Source organism: Beta vulgaris, chromosome 8 (assembly GCF_026745355.1).
Source record: "Beta vulgaris subsp. vulgaris cultivar EL10 chromosome 8, EL10.2, whole genome shotgun sequence".
Lineage (NCBI taxonomy): Eukaryota > Viridiplantae > Streptophyta > Magnoliopsida > Caryophyllales > Amaranthaceae > Beta > Beta vulgaris.
Window position 1 is genome coordinate 56,831,943 of NC_079209.1, and position 6,000 is coordinate 56,837,942.

The window sequence follows — 6,000 nt, forward strand, 5'->3', positions numbered from 1 at the left end:
TGAATTCTATTTTACTGGACTTGCGTAATTTAGATGTTAAGATTGAGGATGAGGATGCTGCGTTGATATTGTTGGTTTCATTGTCAAGTAGCTATGAACATTTTGTAGAGTCTTTTGTGGTTGGAAAAGACACTGTGTCCCTAGAGGAGGTAAAGTCGGCACTTTTACTAGGGAATTGCGTCATAAAGCAACTGGTGATATGGTAGAGGATCGTGATTATTCTGCAGGTTTGGTAGCAAATGCTGAGAAAAATAAGGGAGATTCGAGTAGGGATAGGAGAAAACCTAAGTCGAAGGGCCCTAAAAGTAGTGATCTTTGCCATTATTGTAAAGAACCGGGTCATTGGAAGAGTGAATGTCCTAAGAAGGATGGTTCGGCTTCTTTTGCAAAACAAAATAAGGTTGACTACGATTCTGAGGAGGATTTAGCTCTAATTGTCCATGAGGAGAAACGCTTAGAAATAAGTGGGTTCTTGATAGTGGATGTTCTTCACATAGTGTTCTGACAAGGAGATGTTTTCGACCTATAGCTTATGCAAGAGTAGTGTTACTTTGGGTGACAATACGTGTGTGAGGTGGTTGGAGTAGGCTCTGTGAGGTTTAGAATGCATGATGGGAGAGTTAAGGATCTTAGAGGCGTGAGGCATGTTCCAAACTTAAGAAAACCTTATATCTCTTGGGATGTTAGACCGTAAGGGTTTTCGATTCCAAGGAGGGGATGGAGTTTTGCGTGTGGTGAAGGGTTCTTGTGAGTTACTTCGTGGCGTGAAGTCAGGTGTAGGTAACTTGTATGATTTGCAGGGTACGGACTGGCTAGAGATGATTCTGAGTTGAACTGCATTCTGGGTTGAAAAATGATGGTCTTGAGTGTGAGGTGGAGCTTATGGGGGCTTCTTCACAGGTTGAGAGGTCAGAGTCAACGGGAATGAGTTCAACAATCGGGTTTGAGAGTACTAGTTGGGCTGAGGATGAGAGTGTCAACAGTGAGGTAGAGTTTGTGGGAACTTCTACACAACTGGTTGAAACTAAGGGTCATCAAGAAGAACAACCAAGGGTCTCTCAGCAGCAGATTGGTATGATAAGGTTCGGTTCTATCATACTTGTGTGCCAACTTATAGCTATGGGATCTCGAGCGACATGTCTTTGCCAGGGAGTGTTGGGTTGAGAGGTGATTCTGAGAGAAGTCACAAAGAGGTAGCTAGATTGGAACTCCAGGAGGAGTTGTCTGCGTTCCAGTGAGAACGGGGTGGAGTGCTCCGGCGCGAGCATAGAAGAACTTAGACGGAAGTTCCCCTGTGCCAAGGGTGTTTTGTTTTGGGTACTTAGACGTAAGTGCAAATGGCTCTAGTTGGAGCAACTGGCAGGGTACTGGCTCGTCTTGATTAAGGTGGAGCTAGTGTGTTTGTGGTTCAGTGAAGGCGATTTGATTTCCGACGGGTAATAAATTGGATTTCAGGTGAATGCGCAACATGGGTCTCATAGGCTGTGAACAGGGTCGTTCATGATGAGTGGTCAGCGATCTTGGCGAGATTGGGTGAGACTCATATGAGGGCAAGCCTGGCATCGGGGTGAAAGATGCATGAGCAGGAAGGGAAAGGAGTATCTCGCGTACTGTTGCAGAGGTACATGTTGGGTTGATGGTTTCGAGGTGGAGTTGTGTAGTAGATGCAAGTCAAGGTGGAGATTTGTGAAATGTGACTTGCGGAGTGCGGAGCCGAGAAGACCAACATGGTCGCGAGTCGCGACCTGCTTCGCGAGGTGCGGCAGACTCGTTTTTTGAGCGGCAAGACAGAAGCCTCGTCGCGAGTCGCGACGAGGGTCGCGAGGCCTTCGCGAGCTGCTCGCGAGTCGTGACGCTTGTCGCGGGTCGCGATCTGGGCTGTTTTTCCGCGACGCGCGAGGGCGATTTCTTCACTCGGTTTTATTTTACCACTTAGGGCTTGTATCTTAGACTTCATATAAATATGTTTTGTCATATTTAGGGCTTATAACCACAAAAGTTAGAGAGAGAGATTAGAGAAAACACAATAGAGAAGATTAGAGAGAGTCTTTGAGATTCAATTTGAAATCCTTTTCAATTGAATCTTGCCTATTGTATTTGTAATCGTCTCGTTCATAGTGAAACAAACTTTTCCCCTGCCGTGAGGACGTAGCTATCACATTGATAGTGAACCTCGTTAAATCTTGTGTGTCCTTTATTCGCTTTCTTGTTTTCTTGTGTGTGTGCTTGGTTGTTGTGAATTCTTGTTGGTCTAATTAAACGCTTCCGCATAACAGTGCGAATAATTCTGATGCACGTTTCACAAGGGCGGCTTTTAACATGTTCCATGAAACAGGACCCCTTAATTGTGAGGGCCCCAAAATAGAGAAAGTTCAAGTAATAAAAAGAAAAAGTTTATCTACTTATTTGGACTACTTTTTTTTTCATATATGATATATGAAGTGTGGATGAGCTATTACTTTATTGAATTCTTCAAATATTAGATCGCACAGGGCCTCTATATAGTTCGAGACGGGCCTGACGTTATACTCCAATTACTACCTTGGCTCTCAAAATAAGCGTACGTTGATGTTAGTGGTTTTCAATTCAATGTTATTGCGATACCTTCATTTACCTCAAAAACGGGGTATTGAGTTGTGTCGTGTCTGACATGACACTTTACTTGGATACTTCATTTTAAACTAAAAACTTGATTTTTTATCTACAAAATAGCCAAGTCGAACACTTGAACACCGGTATCCGAGTAAACACTCGATCCGTGTCTGAGTAACATAAGTTTTCAGGAATCCTCTAATGGGAAAGAATTAGTTGACAATTATCTCTATAAGTGGATCTGATTTTTGCTTCTCCATTGTTCGCATGTCGGTTTCGAGTAAGACAATCTTCTTTATTTTCGCTTAAAGTTTGTTATCACTGCGACTTATATGAGTTCAAAGCTTCAAATACAGGAAAATAAGAAAATGTATCAAAATTAAATTTAAGTTGGTTTCTGAGTATTAAACTTCAACTTTTGTCTTGAAAGACTGTAATTAACAAAATCGCCTTCAAAAGGTTGTAAGTGAAAAATATTCCAATAAATAATATAGAAAGTAGTGTTACTAGTTTAAGGAGAAATATGAAGTATATAGACTATATACCAGTTATTGCATGGCACTACAATAATTTCATCAATGGATTTGGACGGCTTTCAATAACATACTTAAACTAATCATTCATCTATTGCATGGCATTACATTCTTAAACTAATTTAGATGTTATAATTCCCTGCTAGCTATTAGAGGTTTTCTTCGTATAATAATTTGTGTTTGATAAAATTAGATGTCGGATTAGTAAAAGAACATAACATGTTCAACTTTCAAAAGCTACTCAAAGTGTTGCGATTGACTTAAATTTAACTTGTTTAGCTTTTATTTTTGTGGTGAACAAGAAAGCTTCAACTACGAAATTAAGTATCCATACAAACCACTAAATAAGTTTCCATACAGTAGCTAGGGTGAGAGGGGAAAAGCCTAGTTACGTTGGCACTGTCATCACTACTACGCACATATTTAGCTATATGATCCGTCATCTTGACACATCTTCCGTCAAAATGCTTAATCTTCACCTGAGGAAGCTCCCTCCATAGCTTTTTGCACACACATAACTTATTTAACTTTAAATAGTCATATCAATTGCTATAAGCTAACTATTTTTTTACCTAAGCACCACTTCTCACCTACTAGAGATTTAACTTGATCAAACCTCTAAATAATGCTAAAAAGTTATTGGCGAACAAGTCATAAAATGTTTTAACAATAGTTTTTGGAACCCTAGCAAGGATAGGATGTTGCATTATTGATCCACCAGATGGACTTGTGTCTCCTCACATTAATTAATAATATGAAATTGTGTATTAAACAATAGAAGAGACTATTGTATAGGTCTGTATTATACTCTATATATATATATATATATAGGTAACTGTTTGTTGTGTTAGCCAAAATTCATATTCATCTTTCCACAAAAATTGATATATACTAATATACATTCATGTTTAAAGAACAAATGATTGATAACGTAATAGTAGGTTGGCCTTAATTAGGTGAGTTACCTTCCAACAACACACTTTTTTTCTATAAAAGTGCTATATAGAGAGAATTAATTTTAGGTGAGAAGTACTTAAAATGACTTGTCGTGTAATATTCACCTTGATTTCACAATATATATTATTACAAAAGGAGATCATATCTCCTTTAGAAGTGTTGTGGAGGGTATGTAATTGAATGACTTAGCTTGTTGTCTTTGAACTTTGCGTGATTAATGCACCACCAAAGAGATTGTGCTTCGCTTCAAGCTAATGTCATCAGTGGTCCATTTAAGATCGATAGCACCATCTCGCACTGAACTTATTAAGGTGGAGTTGATTTTGCTAGAAAATATTACTTCTTTCGTTTTATATAAGTAAAACACTTCACTTTTATATGTGAGAGTTTTTGAGAAAAGTGTTTCATTTAGGCTATGTTTAGTTCACCTGAAATTTTCTGATCTGAACTTATCTGATCTGATCTGAACTTATTTTTTCTGATCTGAACTTATTTTTTCTGATTACAAGATCTTATCTTTTAGATTTTTCTCAATATATAAGAAAAAATATAGTCATGTGGGGTCTTGTTTGATTCGTCTCAATGAGTACTTTATTAATATTTAATTATTATAATTTTTACTGATATGTAATGAAAGATATAATGATTTTTAAATATAACCATGATCTGAACTGATCTGATCTGAACTTATTTTTTCTGATCTGATCTGATCTGATCTGATTAGATCGGAAATAAGCAAAAATAAGGTGAACTGAACATAGCCTTATTCCAGAATGAATTGGAGGAAGTATTAGAAAGCTACCTTTTCCACCCCCAAACCTGCAAGCATGCAATATATTTCCTAGAGGCTGGAAAATGTTGTCATGATGTTAGGAGCTAGGAAACTTTCCCTTACATCATATACTCCTAACACATAACAATGTATATGTATATCTGAACATTCTAATTAACATAATGAATTTTAGTTCGATTCTAGAACTCTAAACTATCGTTAAAATTTTACAATTAACCCATTCTCCTGGCCTTCAGCTGTAACTACTCTTATATTTTGTATTATCGTTAAATTACTACATACTTGTTTTGGTCTTTGCTTGATTGGGGATTTTGTTCACTTGTAAAGTAGTGTAGTCTTTCGTTTCATGTCGCTTTGCCATCTTCGGGTAGAGTTAGGACTAGTAATATGTGCTCGTCTTTTTGCTTCTTCCTTTTGTTCTTTGCCTTTGATGGAAACTTATGTTATTTTGTCTTCAGGTGTATTTAACGACCAAAGTAAGAGTTATTATGCAATGAATATGAAAATATAGATAAAATATATAAATAATAGTAATAAAATGCCGAAAATAAAGATAAAATAACAAATTATCTTTTTATGTAGAAAACCCTAGAGAGAAAGAACCACATAAGGAATGCTTACCTAAAATTAAAGTAAGAGTGCAATGAGTATATCTGACGTGAGAATATATGTATGTGGAAAGAAACATGTAGCTTTTCCAAGTTTCATAAAATGATGTTAACTACTTGAATGATCTTTGAATATGAGTAAAACACCTAAAGTTGGATAGTATAATGAGGATTGAGGTGGAGGACAATTATAACTAATTAAATATAGTGAAAGTATTGGGTCAGACCGTCTGACGTATTGTTTACTGTCAGACGGGCTGAGCCCAATACATCTTCTCTCTGTTTCACTTTTTAGGTCACATTCTCTCTCCTCTTTCTTCTTCTTCTTCATAAGAGTACTACTGAGGATACTCGTGGCAGTAACTGTAACGATGGCGTGGCCGTGGTAAAACCCGACCCAGATGGGGACTTCGATGGGTTAGCTGCTAACCAACTCCGAAGCTCATGGATCCAAAGGAAGTGTAAGGACACACAAGTCGATGTTCGAATTGTAGACGATGATGTGACCATTAAGCTT